This window comes from Sorex fumeus, unplaced genomic scaffold, assembly GCF_029834395.1.
Source record: "Sorex fumeus unplaced genomic scaffold, SorFum_2.1 ptg000094l, whole genome shotgun sequence".
In the NCBI taxonomy this organism is placed as follows: domain Eukaryota; kingdom Metazoa; phylum Chordata; class Mammalia; order Eulipotyphla; family Soricidae; genus Sorex; species Sorex fumeus.
In genome coordinates, this window is record NW_026606151.1 from 9,460,448 (window position 1) to 9,475,330 (window position 14,883).

The window sequence follows — 14,883 nt, forward strand, 5'->3', positions numbered from 1 at the left end:
AAATTCAGCTGGGACTCAGGTAGAAATGTCAAATATTATAGATCAATTTGGGAGCTTGTGACCTTTGTAATATTATATTTATATCCAAAACCATTGCCATTCAGAGTCTGGTTCTGATGCTTGTTCTGACTTTTTAATTTTGATCTTGGAGGGTATTTTCTAATTTTTTTAATTGAAAGTTGAATGTGAAGTACAGGATACAAGAAAGACCAGCAATAGGACTTTATTGATGTGTTGGTAAAGTACACGAGGTGGGCGAGAAGTAATTTTTTGTGGACACTTGCCATGCAGGTGTCCAGGGCCACTGCTAGTAATACTTGGCCAACTGGGCAGAGGCCCAGCACCAAGGTACTGCGTGTACCTGAGGGTGATCAGAACCCTCCAGGATTATACCCAGCAGTGTATAGGGACCTTTTGTACACTGCTGGGGATTAAACTCATCTCAAAAACTCATCAGAGCATTTAAGACGTGTGATCTTGGTCATTGAGCTATCTCCCCCGAACCAAAGAGTAAGCATTTAATACTCTATGATTAAGTTGAAGAATTTTGGCAAGTCTATACCCCTGGGCTGTGAAGTTTACAACTGCATTTCAATTCTTTCTCCCCCTAAAATGGAATATACAGGCTGGCGAGGTAATACAGTGAGTAGGGCATTTGCCTTGCACACAGCCGACCCGGGTTTGATCCCCAGCATCCCATATGGTCCCCTGATCTCCAATAGGAGTAATTCCTAGTGGAGGGCCAGATGTAAGCCCCGAACATCACTGGGTGTGACCCAAAAAGCCAAAAAAAAAAAGATTTGTATAAAATGGAATACAGTGATCCACTAGAGTTCGGTGTTTCTTTTCCCTGATTTCTTTCTTTCCTGCCCCCTTCCTCTTCCTCCATTGATGCTTTTGTTCTGATGTCTAGGGAGAGGTATGTGGCACATGCCTGGTTGCATTGCTCAGACATTGTTATGATACTGCCTGAGGTGGTCACACAGCAGGTTGTAGTGTTTGTACTCTTAGCCAGAGTGAATACTGGGAGTCACTCTGTCCTAGCTGTGGCTTTGATACATGCTCACTGTGGATTTCACACTCTTTAATTGTGGTGATGACACAGATGCTTACCTGAGGGTCCCACTCTTGGCATTTTTGTTGTGATGCCCATCAGGGATTCTGCCCTTTAGTTGTAGTTTAGTTATATATATAATATATCAGGATCCTCTGTGAGCTGTATTACAGATTCACTACCAGGATCTCACCATTCTACAAAGAAGTAATCATCGATGTCAAGAGAGGGGTTTGGCAGGGTGATACCATTTCACTGAAACTCTTCAGTGCCACCCTCGAGAACATCATGCGATGACTGGAATGGGAAGGAATAGGAGTGAAGATAGATGGTCGGCAACTACACCACCTCCGCTTTGCTGATGACATTGTTATAATAACACCAAACATCAGCCAAACAGCACAAATGCTGGCCGACTTCGACCGTGAGTGTGGAAAGGTCGGACTACAGCTGAATCTTATGAAGACAATGTTTACGAGAAACAGCCTCGTTCCTGATGCTCCATTCGCTCTCAATGGAACGACCATCTCCGAATGCAACAGTTATACGTACCTAGGTCAAGAAGTCAATACGATGAATGACCTAGCACCTGAGTTGCGCAGGAGGAAGAGAGCAGCTTGGAACGCCTTCAAGAACATCGAAGAAATAGCTAAGAGGATGAAGAACCTCTGGCTCCAGGCACACCTCTGATTCCACTGTTTTTCCTGCATTAACATACGCCTCAGAGACCTGGACCCTATGCAAACAGGATGAGAATGCTATTCGGGTCTCCCAAAGAGGAATTGAAAGAGCTATGCTTGGAGTATCACATTTCACTCAAATGAGAGAAAGAATCCGGAGTTCCGACCTCTGTCGAAGATCAAGAATCAGGGACGCTGTCTTGTTTGCCAAGGCGTCAAGAATCAGATGGGATGGACACATAATGAGATTTGGGCAACCGCTGTACTAGAGCCATTACCAACTGGATTCCACGGGATGTCAAAAGACCGCGTGGCCGCCCACCTACTTGATGGTCAGACTTCTTCATCAAGATCCTGAACGATCGGTTTGAGGCTCTTCGTGTTCCTAGAATGAACAGATGCGATTGGGCTACACTAGCACGCGACAGGGACAAATGGAGACGTTACTGACGCCTGCTCGAGCAAATCGACAATTAACGGGAAGTCAAGTGATCAAGTGATCAAGTTGTAGTGCTTATGGTACTAGGGGTCACAAACATCAGAGCCGCCAGGACTATATTCTGTACAGCTGGGAAGTTCCAGGAATAGAAGTCAAGGCCTCAATATTTGAAAGTTCGGCACTTTAGCCACGGAAACCTCTCCTGACCCCACCCCGCAGGTTGGTTAGATTTTTTGAAATCATCATAGGTTAGCTTTTGGAGTAATAACTTGTCATAAATGCATACTTTATTTTTAAACAAACAAACAGTGCTCTAACATATTTCCAAATGAGTATTTTTCCTTCAGCAACTTATCAATTAGAATTATCAAGTATATACATATGCTATATATAAATATATATGTATAATATATTCCAATTTTGGTATTTGTTCTTGCAGAAGGTTCTGCTTAGATTAGTTCTGACTCTCATATCCACCTGTATACTTCTCCTATTTGGGATGTAGATGTTTTCCCTGTGACCCTATCTTGACAGATCTAAAAAGTCTTGTGATTTTTTCTATTTGCTCAATCAGAAGTCCTGTTCAGTATGCTCTTTTTTTTTTTTTTACATGAAAACTTTCTGGGTTTTGTTAAAAGCTTTTTTCTGCATTTATTAAAATGTTCGTGTTATTTTTGTTTTTATTCTATTAATATGGTAGCACTGTAGCACTGTCCTCCCGTTGTTCATCGATTTGCTAGATTGGGCACCAGTAACGTCTCACAACAAATTGTGAGACTTGTTGTTACTGTTTTTGGCATATCTAATACGTCACGGATAGCTTGCCAGGCTTTGCAGCAGGGACAAGATACTCTTGGTAGCTTGCCGGGTTCTCTGAGAGGGGCGGAGGAATCAAATGCCCTACCCACTGTGCTATTGCTCCATTAATATTAAATAATATGGTGCATTGAATTAATTTATTTTGGATATTTAACTATTACTGTAGTACTGAGGTAAATTCCACGTGGACATGAGGCATAATTCCTTTCATAAATTACTGAGATGGCTAGGCTTTGACTGAGGATTTTTGGGTCTATAGACATAAGAGATCTATCTGTAGTTACCTTTCCTTGTTTTGTTTCTGTCTGGTTTTTGTATTGGGTAATACTGTCTCATGTGATGCGTTGATAAGTATTCCAACCTCAGTGTTCATTAACTACTGATACTTCTCTTTTGTTTTGGGGCCACATCTACAAGCTCAGTTCTGTGCTTGGGAGAGGGTGTCACTTCTAGTTCCAGAGATTTAACCTGGACTTCCTGAATGTGAAGCTTTCACTCAGCCAGTTGAATGAATCCCATTAATTTGTCACTAAACATTTGCAGAATCAGCAATGGATGGAACTAGAGGATCTCATGCTAAGTAAATTCAGATCACTGCCAGTATATTACTGGCCTGTTGAGACTTCACTGGAGCTTCCTCACTGCCATACTTAAAAATACATTTCCCCACCCAAGTTAGAGAGGGATGTGGGTCAGCATTATAGCATATGCCTTAAGTCTAGAGTCTGATCACTAGACCCCACATTCCAAGTACAATCCTAGCACTGTTTGTGATCACCAGGGCCACAATAAAATATCTCCCACTGTAATCAAGTGTGTGCAAAGACCACAACCAGAGGATGAAAACCCCAATCATTGCAAACTTAACAAAGGAAAGTCAAAAGGAGGAAAATACACACCAGTGACATTTCTTTACCATTTTCATTATGTGACATATGATTGTGAGTTTATTGTATGGCCATTAACAGTGCATGGCTTCCTTCCTCTTTCATAAATACAGATTTTTTTCCTGTAAAACTCCTAAAAGTGTAGAGACTGTTAAGTTGACCTAACTCAATTCAGCATAATGCCCATCTCATGCCTTCCTTTTGAAGCTTGCTCTATAGCCAGAACTGGCTAAATGTGTTCCCCAGATTAGATGTGTTATGGACAATAAAGACTTTTTGTTTCTATTCAACTGTGTTTATGGGTTTTGAATGATAGTTTATAATATTCTATAGGTTTCAGGTGTAGACATCTATGTATGTGTGTGCATATATATATATTAGTATCTGTTTCTACATTATGTTCACCACCTGAATGCTATCATGCATCACTATACATTTGACCCTTTTGACTTAACTGAGTCACCTCCTGTACCCTTCTTTCTGATTACCAGTGTTCTCATAGTCTAAAGTTTGTTTCTGTTTAATTCTTGTTTAAATTTTATTTCTTTACCTGTGTCATAGGATTGAAATCATATGATGTTTGCTTTTCAACATTTGACTTATTTCACTATGCAAATATCTTCTAGTTCCAGACATACTTTTGCAAGTAGCAGGATTTCATCATAATTTTTAAATCGCTGAGTTGTATTCCATTGTGTACATACACTGCAATCTTTTCAGCCATTCACCTGTCAATGGACATGTTTTAAGTTGTCTCCAATTCCTGGCTATTAGGAGTAATTCTGTATTGAACCTGGGGGTTATGCATATTTTTCATTAGTGTTTTCATATTCTTTGGATAACTGCTTGGCAGTGATTTAGCTGGATCTCATGGTATTTCTGGTATTATTGTTTTGAAGAATTTCAATACTGCTTCTCAAATGGCTGCACCAATTTAAATTCCCACCAGCATATATAAAGGTTTCTTATTTTCTGTACCCTTGAAAACACTTGTTTCTTGTCTTTTTCAGTAATAACTATTATCACAGGTGTAATGTAATGGCTCATTGTGATTTTCATTTTTTATAATAATGAGGGATGCTAAACATCTTTTCTTGTGCCAATTAGCCATCTGTATGCCGATTCTTCTGCCAGTTCACAACTATTGTTGAGACTTTCTAGTGGAATTTTCATGCCATTTGTTATATTTTTCAAACTCCATCATTTCTGTTTGTTTCTTTTCTGGTAATTTCTATCTCTTTACTAATATTATCTTTTTTGATGTGATATTTTCATCATACCTTTCTTTGCTTCTTTAAGCCAAAAAAAGGTGGTTTCATTTCATTTTTGCAAATTTACATTGCCTGAATTGTCATCTTTATTTAATCCAATATTTTACTGCTCTCAAAGGCAGTTTCAGTTCCTTGTTTATTTTCACAGAGCAGAACTTAGAGTTTTCCTGTTTCATTACATATCTCATAATTTTTTAAATTGGAAATAAGACACTTTATATGGTTGCTGTTTGTCTAGTGATTACTCGATTATTTTAATAAAGTCTGTTTTCCTCTCCTCTCTGCAATTTTAATACTCTAAAGTTGTTCTACATAGGGTGCATTCTTGTGTGAAGGCATAGTCATCCTAGAATGACAGTAGATTTGGTGAAGTGACAAGGTTTACTTAAGATACCTATTTCCCTAACCACACCCAGCTGTTAAACTCTGTTAGTTTCTAACACATTTCCAGAATTTTTTCCCTGATTCTTTCTTGCAAACAAACAGACCTAGAGTTCACTTATATCTCCAATGAATCTATTCGTCTTCTCCCAACTATCTTCTGCCACAACTCCATTCCTTATGAAGCATCTTTGGGTTTGGACCTCCCTACATTCTGTCACAAATTAAGTGAGTTAATTTGAGAATTGGAGCTCTGTGCTTTTGAGTATTGTTTTTTCACTGGATAAAAGTCTCAGGAATTCAAAATGGAGACAATAACATGCTTCTGAGTGACGATGCCTTCACTTGCTTTTATTTTTTTGGTTTGGGGGCAACACTCACAAGTGCTCAGATTTTAAGCCTGGGTCTGTGCTCATGGATCATTCCTGGTAATGCTCTGGGGACCACATAGGGTGCCAGGGATCAGCGCCCCCTACCTTCCCATCCTTTCTGCCCCAGGTCAACTGTGTGCAAGCCAAGTGTCCTACCTACTGTACTGTCTCTCTGGTCCCTTCACTCACTTTTAGAACTGAATGCTTGATGGAGGAAGGACAGGTCAGCAGACTAAGATCTTATCAGCTTCTGTCTTATGCCATAGATTCATCACCCCTATGGCTAGATGTAGGGGAGTCTAAGACCCAGAATATTCAGTTAAACATGAAGGTTGGAATGAGGGAGTCCTACCTAATTTTTTTAATTTAAAAAATTTATTTATTTTTGGGCCACACATGGTGGCGTTCAGGGTGTACTCTGGGCTCTGCACTCAGAGGGTACTCCTGGCAGGCTCAGGAGACCATATGGAATGCTGGGAATCAAACCCTGGTCGACTGCATGTAAGGCCACTCCATCCATTATATTATCGTTCCAGTCCCCACTTTATCTTGTGAGTGGATATATCTTTTGATATCACAAATAGGTAGCTAGGGACAAAATAAGAACAGTTTATACCCTCCAATTGGGAAATAGGGTTATAGAGTGACCCTGTGTTCTCAGTCCATTAGTTCATTAGTTTGGAGCACAGTTTATATCTCACTGAACTTGGAGGAAGAGGGAGGGAAGAGAAGAGAGGAGGGAGAGAGAGAAGGAGAGAAAGAGAGAACATATGATGTGGTATCATACACACTATTACGAGTTTAGTAGACTTTTAAAAAATGTTTCTTGATTTGCATTACCTTACATAATGTTCAAGATTTTTAAATGGCTGTTTTGTTTTATAAAATTATTTTTATCTGTTATCTGGTGAGCAAGTTCAGATATTTCTGTGCTGACATGTTGGAAATGGTGCCCATCTGATTTGTTTTGGGTCCCTAACTCCTATCTCAGAGTTTGTCACATAGGCACTTACAACATGGAGAAAGCAAATGAATAGATTGATGAGTTAATAGATGAGTGAGTGGGTGAGTAATCTTGGGGTCTTGTCAGCTTCCATGATCTTGTTAGTCACTTTTCTTTACAATCTATCTTCTTCTTCCTCCTCTTCCTCTTCTTCCTCCTCTTCCTCCTCCTCCTCTTCCTCCTCCTCCTCTTCCTCCTCCTCCTCTTCCTCCTCCTCCTCCTCCTCCTCCTCCTCCTCCTCCTCCTCCTCCTCTTCTTCTTCTTCTTCTTCTTCTTCTTCTTCTTCTTCTTCTTCTTCTTCTTCTTCTTCTTCTTCTTCTTCTTCTTCTTCTTCTTCTTCCTCTCCTCCCTTGCCTCTTCTTCTTTTCCTCTTTCTTCTCCTCCTCCTCCTTTTCCACCCTCCTCCTCCGCTCCTCCCCTTTCTTGTTATTCTTCTCTCCTTCTCTCTCTCATCTATCTGTCTCCTATTGGATCTATTTCTTCAAAGAATCATGACTAGTACAAGAATGAACATGGTTAAACCAAGGATTCTTTATATATTTAGATATGTCAAGATTAACATTCTTGGCATATCTAGAATTTCATGACACTATCTCTTTTGGTTATCATAGTACTAAAAGTAGCATCTTGATTACATATTTACGTAGTATACGTATGAATCACTTGGATCATTATGTTGTTGGGATAGCTAAACATTTTATATTTCTTTTTTTTTAAAGGATCCCTTTCAAGACTTCTTGGTTATCAAAAATGAAATCAAGGATAATCACACACACTTTTGTTTCTTCTCAGTTTACATCTTCTCAAACTACATTTAACTGCACATTTCTTCAAAGCAGTTAAAAAGCAGAGCGTAGACGAAGATTTGTGGGAAACACATGAAAGTTTTGTTTCTCAATCTGACTTCTTGGAATTTTGTTTTAAAGTAATATTTGCCCCAAGCTTCGAAGAAATCACAATAAAATGACAATTGATAGAGTGACATTATATTATGTGGCTCAGTCAATGAAAATCTCAATAATTTCTAAATAGCATGCTCCCCTACCACCGTTCTATTCACACAGTTTCCATTATCTTGTACTACAGAGTTTTGTTTAGAGTACCCTAAACTAAAAATAAAAAATAAAATCAAGTTTATGGATTTGAGGGCCATCTGGTTGTGATGTCTGTCACTGCATTGACCACCATAGTTGATTCAGCTGATCTGATTGGCTAGGCAAGAGTTCCCTTCCTCACTCACAGCTCTTGGCATTCCCTAAAGGAGCTGGGCACTTTGTCAAAGAGGAAGAAGAGGATGGCCTTCTCCAGTAGAGTGACTGTTCTTCAGCCTAGGGTAGCTGTCCTCCCCTGCTAGAACCTCCAACCAAGACCTTAAGGTCCTTAAAAACACTACCCTTGGCCTTTGGTAGGAAGGAATAATGCTGGAGTGCTCACTGAGAGAGTGCTCGCTGAGGACCTGGGAGGGTTTTCTGGGGATAAGAGAAGGTCCCATCCCTGCTCCCATCTCAAAAAACAAAAACAAGGTTTTTTTTTTTCATTTTAAAGCAAAATAACCAGTTCAACAGTATTCTAGTGTAATGCTCTAGAAAGATGCAGCGTTCCAGTAGATTTTCATTGTAGGAGCTTGTGTGGCAGTCATCTGCTCCCCGGCCTAGTTCACACGCAGTCATAAAGCTCAGCCAAGAACTGGGAACTAACTTCTGAGAACATCAGGGAAACAACAGCCGTGGCTCGGCCATCTATTTTTTGCCCAGTTTTTAACACTGAAGGGCTTAAGAAGAGAACTGCCAGCATTTCCAATGTGAAGTTTATTTAATGTTTCTCTGTTGCTACAATTAAGCGTTTCGGGAGCATATGCGCTGCTTTTCATTTCAAGCCCGATCGTCCGTTCTGACAGGTCACAGACAAAAACCAGGATAATGACATTCTATCTTGATCATAGGATCCAGACACACCAGTCTGGTGTAGATCAGAAAAGTAAACAAGCACCCAAATGCTGATTTAATTTCTTTTTCCTCAAATAATGAGTTCATATTGAAACTGAGCATACCAAGTGTGAATTTTGCTATGAATAGCACTCTTACTGTTACATGCGAACTGCAAAAGTTTCCCCAGGTAATCTTAAAATCCGAACCTGTTATACCCATGACATATTATTACCCATATTTGTTCCTTATTCAGATCCTAATGTAGATCTTCTTCTGTCCACCTAGACAAAATAAAGTAGTTAGCTGAGGAGATCATCTAGGAAAGTTAGGTTATTTTTTTAATTTCTAAAGGGAAAAATGATAAATACAAATGAAAGAGGGAAATAATTCAGATATATCTGAATAGTCTTATATAAAACTGGCTGTCCTGTGTCTTCTCATTATGATTTTACTCAGTTCTTCCCAGGCATCAAAAGGCAGGTTTGTTCTAGGGAGTACTGTGACAATTAGACCACTACTTTACCCTCCCAAAGAAACTTAGAATTTTAAAGAAAAAAAACTTTCAAAAACCAAGAAAATTGAGTAGAGGGATATAAATTTAGAGCATCTTAATCTGCTTCACCACCTCCCATTTCTCTTTTCCTTTTGGGTGGGTTCCATAAGCTTTTTTAAAAAAATTATTTATCTAGTTGCATGGTTCCATTCAGGAGATAATAAGACTAAGAGATGGTATTGTTTTGGTTTGGTTTGGGGTTTAGGCTACACGCGGTGGTGCTCTGGGCTTCCTCCTGGCTCTGTGCTTGGATATTATTCCTGGAGGCACTCAGGGGACCATATGCAAAGCTGAGGATCAAATTGGGCTTAGTTGCTGGCAAAGCAAGTACCTCACCCACTGTTCTATCTCTCTGGCCTCTAAGCGATATCCCCACCTCCCTTATCATTTGAAAGAGAAACTCACTTTCTCAAGCACTGAAATACAAAATTTTCTCCTCCTACGTGGAGGCATTCCTCATTCAGCAAATTTCCTGAGGACAGAAGCATGACAGAGAAGATAGTTCAAGGGCCACTTTCTTCTGCCTTAAGCCTCTCCCCCCTCAATGGTTCTGTGCAATAGAAAGCACTTGCAGCCCCGTGACACCCAAATTATGAACTCCAAAGAAATCCCCTTCATAATGCCCTGAACCCTGTGACTGTGTTTTTTGACATGGCAAAGGGACATTTCAAATGTTATTTAGTTAAGAATCTTGAAAAGAGGAAACTGTTGGATACATTATCCAGGTAGGCTCACTGTGATCTCAGCATTTGATCTTAAAGGACAGAATAGAAGGAATCAGAATCAGAGCAGGAAACGTAATGGTGAAAACAGAAGTTTGAGTGAAATGGGGTATGAATTAGTATGTAAGCAGTATACAAAACCTAAAATAAAACCAACCCGGAGGAGGATTGAGCCCCTACACACTCCAGAAAGAACAGCCTGCTGAACCATCTTAAGTTCTAATTGCCCAAACTGCATGGTAGTCATTTAGTGCTGTTCAATTGTTCCATGTTTGCTATGCCTATAGTTTGTTATAGTGGCAAGAGAAAATGAATATCACACTTTCAGCATTTCATAACCCTGAAAAGTCACATTCTTAGTTGTGTTTCTGTTGATTCTTCAGAACACAGCTCTGAAACTGAGTTGAAATGGCAATCTGCCTTCTACAATTGAGTTCCCAATTCTTTGTCATGTGCGTTTTTTCTGGAAAAGGAATCGTTAGATTTCTATGCAGGCTGCTGGTGAAATAAAAGGGGAAAATGACACGAGACAAAGAACTCAAGGGCTGGAGTGATGGTACAGTGGGTAGGGCATTTACCTTGTACGCAGCTGACCCAGATTCAATCCCCTGCATCCCTTATGGTCGCCTGAGCACCATCAGGAGTAATTCCTGACTGCAGAGCCTGGACAAACCCCTGAACATTGCCAGATGTAACCCAAAAAGCCAAAAAAAATGACCCAAAACATAAGAGTATTTTTGCTATTTTATAATTGACCCTTCCTCCATATTTTTTTAGGTCAAGTTGGGTGCCTCTTTCCTTCAAGGTGATGTTTCTATGTACACTTTAGGCACTGCTCTTGTTCTTAGACATATCAAACTCTGTCTCTCAGGAGGCTACTGATGATGTTACTGAGCTTGGGACTGGATGTCTCTGCTCTTTAGTCACTGCTAGGCAATAGTGACAGTGCTGTGACAGGGGTGTCAGTATGGACTTTCTGTCCTTCAATTTATGTCTTGTTCATTACTTGGAGTCTAAGGACATCTCTGGGATGTATTATCCTGTTCCCTGCTTGTAAAAATGTGGGCATGTATCAAGAGAAAGATTTTCTCCTTTCTAGCCCTCAATATAACTAGCAGAGTCTCATACACAAAGGAGGGAAACAAGTCGTCATCTGAAATAGAGACAAGGTATTATCTGAAAAGGATTCTATTCACTGTCAGCATAGAGAAAAACCAATGATGAAGCCTCTGCTCCTTATTGTGTGGCAGTTAGTGCTTTGGCTGTGAGGAATGTAATTCTATTTTAGTTTGATTCTTTGGTGTCTGCCAGGACATAAAGGTTCTGTTCACTTGAGATCTGCTACACCTTTAAGGAGTGGCATGTGGGGAAATTGCTGTCTTGATTATGTCAGACAGCCATTTCCCCCTGAAATACTTACTGTTATTCCATATTTAATAAATGCCCATTGGGTATTGGGCAATGTCCAAGACACATCGACAATCCCTGCCCACACACATGCGTGTGCCAAAGCAAATTGGCAGTTGGCACTGTGCTATGCTTCTCTGACCATTGTGGATGGCATTCTTTTGAAACAAAGAGTGTCAACAGCAACTCAAGTGTAGATTTCTTCCAGGAAAGCTGTAAAAGAAACTGAATGCATTTTGTTTGCTTAGCAGCAAATTTTGAAAGAATCCATAACAATGACTTGACAGTACATGCAAAACCATGACAGTTTCCAAAGACTTTCACGTTGATTCTATGCCATGGATTCTTGGCATTTGGGGAAGATACTATCTTCCCAAGAGTATGGGTCTCAAAGAGGTTAAGGACTTGTCCAGGGAGAATAAGCCAGTGAATGACAGGGCCAGGACCAAAACACAGTTATTTGGACTTGGAACAGTGATTTCTCTCAATATACTGCTCTCCCAAATATTACGATGTTGACCATCAACTAAGGAGCTTCCAACTAGAAATTACAAAATCTTCTATTTAAAGCTTCCCTTTTTATTGTACAATGGAAGAATTTAGGGAAACGTCATCTTGATAGTCATCTCCATCAGTAAAATATTTATTCCACACAATCTTTATACATAATAACTAGTTATGTAAGTTTTAAAAATATATGAGTAACCAGGTAAATGCTCAGTTAAATAATTAAAATTCTATTTGGTTCTAAATATCTTTGAAAATGGCAACCTTCTTTAAAATAGAGTTTTTTCAGCAACAAAAAGGGAGACTAACAACCAGGAATGGCTGAGATTAGTACCAGGAATTTTGCTCCATGACTTGAAGGCCAGCCACACTTGCTAGGTAAAAAGGAAGCTCAGATAGAGAAGGAACATCAAATAAAGGGTATTGTGAGGACCCTCCCAGGGTGGGAGAAGCATGCTGAAAGTAGACTATAGACCAAACATGATTGCCACTCAATGCCTCTCTTACAAAACACAGTACCCAAAAGAAGAGAGAGAGAACAAGGGGGAATGCCCTGCCACAGAGGCAGGGTGGGATGAGGGGGTGGGGGGTGGGGGTAATGCTGGGACCCGTGGTGGTGGAGGATGAGCACTGGTGGAGGTATGGGTACTTGATCATTGTATAACTGAAACCCAAGCACAAAAATTTGTAAGTCTATAACTGTACCTCATGGTGTTTCACTAATAAAAAAATTTTTAAAAATGAAAAAAAAAATAGAGTTTTTTCCCTTAGGCACTAATTTGATTTAAGCATTTAGAATAATTTTTAGTTATATATGTGTGTACAGTGTGTGTGTATATGTGTGTGTGAATACATGTGTGTATGGATGGGAGTGTACGTGCACGCATGTGTAAAAACACTGAGTTCCCTAGAGCTCCATTGAACATGAATAAACATATGGTCTGTTCTCTTACACCTACCCCACAGTCTGAGTATTGAGGATTTATATAGTTAGAGACGATGTGGTGTAAATATGTATAAATTTATATTGTGTTAATTTATGGCATGCGGTACAGAGGCTGTTTGCAAGTTGCAGTGTACTCCTTCCCACGTTCCTGCTGAAATATTCATCTCTGGGCTTCTTCTCCATGTTTGCCTTTGTCTCCTCACAGATGTTGAGGCAGCTTGTGTTCAGGGGAATGAATGCATTTTGGAATTATGCTTACTGAATGTAATTCAGGTGGAGAATACCTAGCTGGGGCCAAAGAGATAGTAAAGTGGGTAGGGTGCATGCCTTACACCAGTCTACATCCCCAGTACCTTAGATGGCTCCCCAAGCATTGCAGGAGCGATTCCTGAATGCATTGACACAAGCAAGCCATGAGCACAGCCTGGAATGGCTCACAAACCAAAAAAGGAAAAAGAAACTCCAAGCTCTGTTAGGCTTTAACCTCTTGCAGCAAAGACAACTGTCCAAGGGCATTCAGACCCTGGGTAGCTCCTCTTCCCTTGCCTGATGTCCTTGAGGTCCAAAGAGCACCTCTCAGTAGATGAGTAGCATTTCATTATTTGTAAGAGGGAGACAAAACCCAACCTTTATACTTTGTGGTTCTTTGCCCAACCAGTTAAATTTATGGGAGGAGGGCGTCAATAGAATCCACTTGTAGTTATTCTTTGTGGTTGTTTAGAAAGGGAAAGGGTGAGTGGGAATGAATGAAGTTCACAAAGTGCTCACAAACCACATTTTATTTGTCTTGCTCTTGCACCTGCTGAAGTTATTAAAATGGGGTTATATTGACTTATTTGAGTTAATCAATGTCTTCTTTCCTGGTCCTCCTGGGGGAGGTGTGCTAATGGGCAGTGGATGATTGAGAAGGAGGCAGTGGGCAGGAAGAGGAAGAAAAACAAAGCCCACACTGAGTCAACAGCCCCCCACATGATCAAAAGGTGGCTGCAGATGGAAAGAGGTTTGAATCCCCACAAATGCTCAAAAGCAAGGTGACTGCTTAAACAGATCATGTTTCTCTGAATGTAGGGGAAATTAGTGCCTTTAACTTCTTGGACTCCATTTTTTCTCTGCTCTGAAAATGGCCCTGCCTATAATGAGAACAGAATTCTGGAAGGAGTAATGGAGTTATCTACAACAGGAATTGTACAAGGATTTCTTGAGCAAAATATATGTCTAAGCGTATCATTCAAGTCCTGTGAATTTTCTAGTCCTCATGATGATCCATAATGACAACCCAACTTCTGGAGAATCCTTTATTTTGAAACTCTATTGTTTCATTATTTAGTTATCTACTTAGTTTGAGGACCACACCAGCTACGCTCACAGATTATTTCTAACTCTGTGCTCGGAGGTCACTTCTGGTCCTGATCGGAGACCATATGCAGAACCAGGGATTAAACAAGGTTGGCTGCCCACAGGTAGGTGCACTAACCTCTGAACTATCTCTCCAGTGCTCCTGTTTTATTCATTTATTTGTTGACTACATTCTTTAAATTTTTAAAATTATTTTTATTTATTTTTGGTTTTCCCTATACCTTTGTTGCTGCTGCCATAGCTTGGGTATGTGTGCGGCCACACTCACTTGGTTTGGGTGCTCCCCAGAGTCACATTCTTTGGTCAATTTGCTCGCGTGTGTGCACATAAACACAGACATACACAGACACACACACACACACACTTTGTCATGCTGCTGCTGGGTCTGGAATCATATTGGCACGTGGGAAGTACTGGAGATCAAAGTAACAATCTATGTCTGTTATACCACTAACCTGCATCTTTGGATCCTTATTGTTTTACTTTTAACTTAACATTTCCTCATTGAATCTTTGCAGCACACAGTAGAATGCAAACTCTTTTAATAGGAAAAGAAAAG

General features: G+C 40.1%; 1 non-coding gene across 1 annotated transcript; it reads right to left on the reverse strand.

The window, feature by feature from the left end:
- Window positions 1–9,249: 9,249 nt before the first annotated feature.
- On the reverse strand, window positions 9,250–9,363 carry LOC130040536 (small Cajal body-specific RNA 8). Its single transcript, XR_008795016.1, has one exon. It is a non-coding gene; the product is annotated as a small Cajal body-specific RNA 8 (non-coding RNA).
- Between the last annotated feature and the right edge of the window lie 5,520 nt (window positions 9,364–14,883).